Source organism: Staurois parvus, unplaced genomic scaffold, assembly GCF_062004578.1.
Source record: "Staurois parvus isolate SC_StPar_1 unplaced genomic scaffold, SC_StPar_1.0 ptg000106l, whole genome shotgun sequence".
In the NCBI taxonomy this organism is placed as follows: domain Eukaryota; kingdom Metazoa; phylum Chordata; class Amphibia; order Anura; family Ranidae; genus Staurois; species Staurois parvus.
In genome coordinates, this window is record NW_028317902.1 from 4430111 (window position 1) to 4439439 (window position 9329).

The following is a 9329-nucleotide window of genomic DNA, read 5'->3' on the forward strand; positions in this document are numbered from 1 at the left end:
CGGTCTACCGCCAGCGACATTCGCATCGAATGCCGTGGAGGCATACACGCCGGTCTATAAGCGCAGATCTGCCATCTCATCCATTACCAAGCTGAGTACTGTAATACATACATTGTACATGCGCATGGCCCAATTGCAGCCTTCAGAGCTTTAATTAAGCCACACGAGAGACATATGAATAACACGAATATATGACACATTTAAAGTTCGACCAACAATACAAAATTTCCATGACATTCCCTCCTGTTTTATCATATTCTCCTCGTGTCCCTTCTTGATCTTCTTCAGCTTGATGGGTGTAGTCTCAAACTTCAAAGAGTTCCTGTAGTTGTCCCTGAGAATAAAGCTCCACGGGGTACCTGAAACAACAAGACCCGACGCAGACTCGACGCAAACAGGCTTGATTGAAGCGATGATCCTCAAGAGCGTTGGAACCTTCACTACAGGAAGGCTCTTGCAAAAACCACAAACAGACTTGTGGTATGAATAAGGCTTGTGATCCCACGGTGGTCTGGGGAGATCCAGCAATAGATTCTCAAATTGCCCCTGCAGACGGGGCCACACAAGGCTGGTCTCGACCCAGACGGTTTTCCAAATTGCAGACACAAACCATGATGAGGCTTGAAGCTTGCTTGAAGGTCTTGGAGAATGTGGTCTTCAGAGAGATAAATTAGAGGGAAGCCAGGACGTAATCTGTAGAGAAGGTGGATGGTTGGTGAGGTCTTCCTCCGATCAGTGGTTGGAGTGGGATCCCAGGAGCGGGCATGGAGATGTGGTCGTCTGCCCGAGCTTGGCTTACACGGTCGATGAGGCAACAGGAACATCTCACCGCGGCATATAAAAGGCAGATGAAAAAGAGAAGCATCAGGACATACACTCCCACTTCCTTCAACCAAGATCCGATGGAGAACAGGAAATCTCCCAATCCTCCCAAACCCTTGAACGGATTCCAACCCTCACTAGCTATAGCTCTAGCTTTTCCCTGTAGTTCACTAACTTTGTCCATATGGGCCTGGACCTTGTCATCGGTGTCTTCTATCCAAGTACAACAATCCTCTCCGATGAACTCACAGAACCCCCCTTTGGCGGCTAAAAGATAATCAAGGGCCATCTTCTCCTGAAGCACTAAAATTCCCATCTGCCGTTGTTCTTGGGCAATTTCTCTAACAGCCTCTACGGTCTCGTTAAACATACTATCCACGATGACAGAAAAATTGTTCAGGCGCTTCATAAGTTCTATTCCCCATCCTGTCCATGAGGGGAACCAAGCCCATGCTTGGTCGCCCTCAGAGAACAGCTCCCTGCGAACTCTCCCTGCCATCCTTACCTTCTTGTGGACCATCAACTCTTCATGATCCATCACTACATAGGATGCTGGGACTAGCTTTATGAGGGCACACGAACCTTTCGCGTTCTGGGAAAATGTTCTATAAGCTGCCGAACCACACAGAAAATAGTATGGACCTGTCAGAGCAGAACAGGAGGAGTTCCTCGTTCGGCCTCTGGCACTGAGCAACAGTTGCACAGACTGGGGGATTGCTCCCTCAGTCTGCACATCACATCCGTCCTTCCAACACACGTGGTCTGGTCGGTCAGTGTGGTTACTCAGAAGGGAAGTCTGGTTAGTCAGATTGACAGTTATACCTCCCTCGCAGGTGGTAGTCCCAACAAACTTGTTACCTGTGCCAAAGCTGATGTTAAAGCACACCTGAGGGCTGCCTAGCTGTCCAGTTACCCATAATGGACTGACGAGGGTCCTACAGGAGCTAGAGCTAATATTGGTGCTAAAACTGATGTTACCTGCTAAAAATGTGTCATTAAGTTCTACCGACAAATGTCTACGTGGGGGCTGACCAGGGGTCCCTTGCTTTTTTCATGCCAACGCGGATGTCATATAGGGCATGAACAGCGGCCATTGCGGACATGTGATGACTGGGTGGGGGCTTAGAGCATACCCAACAGTTGGTTTTGTTGGCGGTTCTGGCTAAACGCAGGTGCATTTTAAATAAAAGGTTGGGGTATCTGCCGTCTTTTCCTCCGTTCACACACATGTAAGACATACAAACAAAAAGAAAAAGGAAAATGACACCCCTCATTCTCTGGTGTAGCTGAAAAGCTTCTTGCAGTGGCTTGCGTGCACCCAGTTGTCTCGTCCCTCGAGCTTGAGTGAGGTAGGTGTCGTCAGCTGGACTTGGTATGGTCCGGTGGACCGTGGCTCGAGTCCGGTTCTTTGATGTTTCTTTAGGACGACCCAATCACCTGGCTCAATAGAAAGAACACCTGTTATTGCATTTGGATCGGGGAGCGATTCGCGAACCCGATGGTGTATCTTCTGCAGCTCCCGTTGCAGAGATTGCACATAACCTGTAAGCTGTGAATGCAAAGACGACAACTGTTGAGGAAAGTACAACCCTGTTTTGGGAGGTCCCCCAAACAACACCTCGTAGGGTGGCAGCCCATGTGGTTGCCGAGGGGCATTCCGGATGGAATAGGGGGCAATGGGGGGGACACTCAGGCCAAGGTTTTTGGGTATCGGAAGACGTTCAACCTTACCGCTACTCTCGGGGTGATATGGGGTGTGTCGCCGCTGACTCCAGTTCCACCAAAGAAATGCAGTCGTGTCCTTTGGAAGAGAGGTTAGTAGTGGACACAGAAGAAATGTTAGCAGAAGAGGTATTAGTATTGTTAGTCGTGTTGCAAAATTCAGCACTGTCATTGTTGTCCTCCCCCCCCCCCTTCTCATCTTCCAACACAGGAAGAAGAGAAGCTGGGTTAAGAATAGTGCATCGTTTGATAGTGAGGTTAGTAGGGGTTAGGAGGGCTTTCCCCTGAGAGGGGTACCTTGCCTTGGATGTCCTGTTTTCGCAGGACCGTTCTTGTTGCACCGGTGTCGGTGAGGCAAGGGAGGGGATATTTTAATTCCTCTAGAAAAAGATGGATCTGGGCCGACACCGATTTGTCAACTTCCTAAGAGAATTCATAGGAGTTACTTACCATGGTGGTCATAGGGGCGGAGGACTCATCAGGAAAGAACTGCCACCGACCTTTAGGTAATTGGGGACAGCTCCTCCTCATGTGCCCCGTTTGGTGGCACTGGAAGCACCTGGGTGGGGGCCTATCCTTCCTGTGACCCAGATCCCTTGGTTTTTCGTGTGGGGTCTGGGACATAAGAACTTTGGCCGTGTCTTGTTTTCTTCTATCTATTTCCCTCTCTATTGCCGCAAGAGTGGAAAGGATAGCAGGGATAGACATCTCATTATATTCGGGTCGGGCCAGAACCAGCCTTTCCCGAATTTTAATATCGATGCCTTACAAAAATTTGGCCCGCAACAGAATGTGCGTCGCGGTCACCTTTACCCCTTCAGTTGGAGCATCAGGTCCAACTTCCAGATCCGCATCCAGTGCCGTCTGCTTGAGACGGCGCCAGAAGCAGGCGCTTTCCTCATTAGGACCCTGGGTGAGCTTCATCATGTCCGTAGTAGAGGTAGCACCATACATTTCTGGAAGCTTTGCCTTTAGCTGTGTACAGAACTCTTTGCCCCCTGAAGTCATCTCCTCATGCGTGGTTATAGAGCACCCTGCAATCACTGTACTGGCCACTTCCATGCCCACCTTTGCCCGCAGGATCTGTGCACAATCTGACCCGCTCATACCATAGCTGAACTGGTTTTGTCCAAACATTCGAGCAAATCCTCTCGGATTGACTCGATAGTCCGGGAGCTCAGCCAGAATAGTGCGGATCTCTGCCGGGGTGAAGGGGACATGCCAAACTACCCGTTCCCCTAAAGTCCGTTCCCCCTGTGCATTGGGAGGACCTTCAAATTGCTGCACCCTGACTGGATAGGCCTCGGTCCGGGAAGAGTGCAAGGGCTGACCCAGCATCATCGGTGGGCTTAGATTAACCACCTCGCTTACTGCACCTTCAGGTTTGAGGTCCCTCAGATCAGGGTATAGCTGGGGGGCAGGGGTCTGATCAGTGGTTCGTAGCGCTTTGATGCAATCCGCCCTGTTTCTTAACCGGGTGTCTATTCCCCTTGATTCACAGATAGTCTGCAAATCGGTTGTTGAGAAGGCTTCATAGTTGGAAACAGAAGGAGCTGGGGTGAAGCAGGAAGAAGGGAGAGGTGTAGAGGTAGAGGCTGAGGCATAGATACAGAAGACACAGAAGGTACATCAAGAGTGACACCACTAGCAGAAGAGAAAGGTGCAGTTATACTTATCTCAGCCACTGTTGGTTGTTGGGGAACCCCAGCAGACCCTGATCCTGCCTGCCTTAGTAGAGTCAGCCCTGAAAGAGCTTCCTCCACCTCTGACACTGGATCCTCCTGTTTTATTCCCTCTGGAGGCCAGGTATACATCACCTGGTTCTTCCGGACAGACACCAGTTTATGTATGCCCTGCTTCCCTAATCGGATTGACCTGTGAAGCCATAGCTGTGCGATCTCTAGTTCTGACGCCTGCATCCGTGGTTCAAATTCAGAGATAAATTTTTCCCACCTCCATGCGTCAAATGTACCTTCCCGGGGAATTTCCCATCTGGTACCCTTCGACCATTTATTCCACCTTTTGAGGGGTTCTGTAGACTTCCCCCCCAAACTCACCTTCATCAGTTGTGCAGCTGTCCTTACCCTGAAGAGGGCTGTTTCCCCCTCTCTCTTCATGGACTGACTACTGCCCATCGTGACTAGTCACTGGTATATATATCCCGCGTCCGGGTACCTGTTTACCCCCTGGAGCACTCGGTGGGATCCTACCGAGAGGCCTGATTCCACCACTTTCCCAGCACAGCGTAATTTATGTGATACTTATCGATCACCCGAAGCGCATCAAGTGGCGGTCAGACTGAGAGCACACCTCCCACTCCCACAGCGTAATTTATGTGATCCTGACCACCCGAAGTGTTTGTGGTAACCAGGCTAAGTGTTATACTTCCCTGGACCGCCCACTCGCACAGCGTAATTTATGTGGCTCTCATCACCCACTGTGTTTGGCAGGCCACACCGCACAATGATGAAAGTGGCTTTTCTCTCCCTGCACACAGTAGCTAACACAAGTCAAAACAAAAAGAGGGGTTCTTGGATGTTACTTAGGGGTCACTGGTTGGCCGGAAACCTGCTAACTGACCTTTAGGAAATTTGTGTAAAGAAAAAACTTTCCTAATACACACAGAAAAACCCCTTTTCAACCTAAAAAACCGTTAAAAAGGACAAAGTGGATCCTTATGAAAAACACGGGACGTTTCACAGTAAAACAATTACACAGAGGTAAACCGAAAAACTGCGCCAAAAGTAACCTTGTTGCTGACGCAAAAATCACTCATACCAACACCGCTAAACGATCTGCGCTACACACGCAATCTTCACTGCAACCACCTAGAACCGTTTACACAAAAAGTCTGCTGGACGTGAAACACTTGACACAGCAGCTTAAAACAAACTCGCTTTACAATAAGGAACTACTTTTAACAGGAAAAACACAAGAAAAACATAATCACTATACAAGAAATCTATGTGCAAAAACCCAGACTTCACCGCGCTCACTAAATGTGGAACACGTGAGGGAAAAACTCGCTTAACACACTTTAAATTGGCTGGCAATACGCAAATTTAAAGCTAAAAGCAAACAACTTAAACTGTAAAAAAATTGGATTAAAAACACAATATGGGTCAAATGCATATAGGAAACTTCATGCACATTGCATAGAGATTACTGCACATATGGTAGTCAACAAAATGGACACCAACAGGGAAAGCACATGGTCATTAACAAAATGGCCACCAAACAAAAGGAGTCCATGTGGTTAGTCAAGAAAATGACCCCCCACAGAGGAGCACATGGTAGATACTAGAATGACCCCCCACAGGGAAGCACATGGTAACACTAGAATGGCCCCCCACAGAGGAGCACACGGCAGACTCTAGCCTCAAAATTGCCTCTAACCTCTTACATAAAACAGACTTTTGGACAGAACATACACTGGACAATTACACAACAATATACAGCACACATACAACACAATTTGGCACGATCACAGAACAGACATAAAACACCAACATATCACACTAACATGCACATGTAACAGAAAGAACCCACTGCTGCATGCTCGCTGGGAGCAGTAGTACCACAAAACATTGCACAGACTACATACACACAGAGATCTTACAGCAGTTAACAATTAACCTAAACCTTTCAGCACTGTAATAATTACCTCACGTGGAGGGGGGTAAAGCAATTACCACAGTACCTACAACCCACAAATACTTACCTAACACTATGCAACAACTTTTACCCGCTAAAACATATACCCGTTTAATTTTTGGTTGGAAGATTTTTAAACTTGACCAAATCCAGCCAACCAAACCCACCCCTCTGCTGCTCTCAGCAGAGACAAATCCTCGTCTTTCACCCACAAATCAAGAGTTTAGGACAAAAAACTAGGTCCTTGTTAAGCGGTAATTCTTGTTAGCTAACAGAGAGCGAAATCAGCCACACGAACACGCAAAAAGCGATCCTCTTAATGGCAGAGAGACCTGAAATGTGCCGGCATACTTTTTGCTAGTTCATGATAGCTCATTCCCCCCTCGTTCTTGGTTAGCTACGCAAGAATACGCGTTAGTATCCACCAGGCTCGCCAAACTGTCTTGGAAATTCGCTTTAACGAATTTCTCCTTACCGTGAGTACTCGCAGTTGGATGCGCAGAAATCCCCCATAAAGCTGTGCGAATCTCGCTTGCAATGATTGCAGCCAAACTACACGATTCCTGCCCATCCAACTACTTTTAGCTTCTGTTGAAATGTGGGGGTGGAGCTCCGTTACCCTAGAATGATCAAACGACACTCTCAGGATGATGGTTGCAATTCACATAAGTGCTGCTTTTTGACTCAGCTCTCTGTTTTATTAAAAATACACACATGCCCCCCACATGAATAAAGTCAATCCCCTCCCACCGAACAATGCAATGGGGAGTGCCTATACACAGGATGTACATTCCAATTGGAGCATAGCCTTTCCTATTATCTATCACTGGTCCTCCCCCATGAGTCTTCTGAGGTCAGCAGACTTCTTCCCCTTCCCCCCCATGAGCCATCTGAGGTCATATTTCCTGTCCTACTAGCTTCCATTGGTATGTCCATTCTTTGCACAAGCACTCCCTAAAAATATCAGTCTGTACCTGGATGGGCCCGATACGATCTTTATTAAAACACATCCATCCGGATACAGTTCAGATTGGTAATGGGTGGTAAGATATGCATAGGCCTACACGCGGAGTTCGTACCGCTTGGCGCCTTGCGTTATGAAATCCACGTGGTACTATGCTGCTGATATGTGGATACAGGCCCACGGTCTACCGCCAGCGACATTCGCATCGAATGCCGTGGAGGCATACACGCCGGTCTATAAGCGCAGATCTGCCATCTCATCCATTACCAAGCTGAGTACTGTAATACATACATTGTACATGCGCATGGCCCAATTGCAGCCTTCAGAGCTTTAATTAAGCCACACGAGAGACATATGAATAACACGAATATATGACACATTTAAAGTTCGACCAACAATACAAAATTTCCATGACAATAGTCCCTAAAAATCCTATGTCAACACAGCACTGCTTCTAGGGACAAACCAGCAGCAATTTTATACATGTTAGTGATTACATCAACAATTTCCTGGGTGCCTGGCTGTGTAGAGTAATGTAGTATAGTAAAGTGTAGTACAGTTGTGTGGTGTAGTGTAGAGTAGAGTAGAGTAGTGTGGTACGGTTGTGTGGTGTAGAGAAGTGTAGAATAAAGTAGAGAAGAGATGTGTAGAGTAGAGAAGAGTAGAGTAGAGTAGAACAGAATAGAGTATTTGCAGTATAGTGTAGAGTTATATGGAGTAGAGTAGTAAAGAGTAGAGCAGGGTATTGTAGTGTACAGTAATGTAGTGTAGTATAGAGTAGAGTAATGTAAAGTAGTGTAGGACCTGGCCAGAAAGGGACTACTTTGACGCAGTAGGCCAGCTTAAATATGTATTGCAATGCATGCAAACTAAAAATCCCCGTTTGTATTCAGAAGTTACTAGAAAGGGCATATATTGGTGTCTATTGTATGGTGCAGCTCTGTGACCATATCTGAACCTGTAGCTCTCCTACACTATATCCATTGAAGTACACTATAAGTATTTTGAATTGTGCAGAGCAGATTAAGGACTGGCCAGAAGGGGATTACTGTGATGCATTTGGTCATCTTAAACATGTATTGCAATGTATGTGAACTAAAAATCTCTGTTTTTATGCATAGTTTGATAGGTTGTATAGCAGTGTTCAGAAGGTGCTTTGAAAATTTTTAATGCTAACATGTAGTCACACCCTTTTAGCGTCTGATTTGAGAAAATGTCTATCTTATTTCTATTCTATGGATTTCCTAGGGGGCAGCACACTTAGTTTGTCTGCATGAGGTACCCCAGTAAACTTCATACTGGACTCAAAGCATCCGGTATGCATTTTGGGTGGACTTTATGCAAATGTTTTATCATGCTTGCCATAGAACATGCTACAGCTAAAGTGACATTTACAAGAAAATAAATGGTACAGTTCAAATTGCTGGCATTTTCTTTTTAAAGAAAATAACACAGCACACAAACCACTCCAATCAAACAATCAGATTCCAAACTCTCCACCATGGAAAAGACCAAAGAGCTGTCCGAGGATGTCAGGGACAAGATTGTAGACCTACACAAGGCTGGACTGGGCTACCAAACTATCGCCAAGCAGCTTAGTGAGAAGGTGACAACAGTTGGTGCAATCATTCGCAAATGGAAGGAACACAAAACAACTGTCAGTCTCCCTAGGTCTGGTGCACCATACAAGATCTCACCTCGTGGAGTGTCAATGATCATGAGAACAGTGAGGAATCATCCCAGAACTACATGTGAGGATCTTGTTAATGATCTCCAGGCAGCTGGGACCACAGTCACCAAGAAAACAATTAGTAACACAATACGCCGACAAGTTTGCCACTGAACATCTGAATGATGCAGAACAGGACTGGTTGAAAGTGTTGTGGTCAGATGAGACCAAAATCGAGCATCAACTCGACTTGCCGTGTTTGGAGGAGGAGGAGTGCTGCCTATGACTCCAAGAAAACCATCCCAACTGTCAAACATGGTGGTGGAAACATTCTGCTTTGGGGGTGTTTTTCTGCTAAGGGGACAGGACAACTATACCGCATCAAAGGAACGATGGACGGGGCAATGTACCGTCAAATCTTGGGTGAGAACCTTCTTCCCTGAGCCAGGGCATTGAAAAGAGGGTGTGGATGGGTGTTCCAGCATGACAATGACCCAA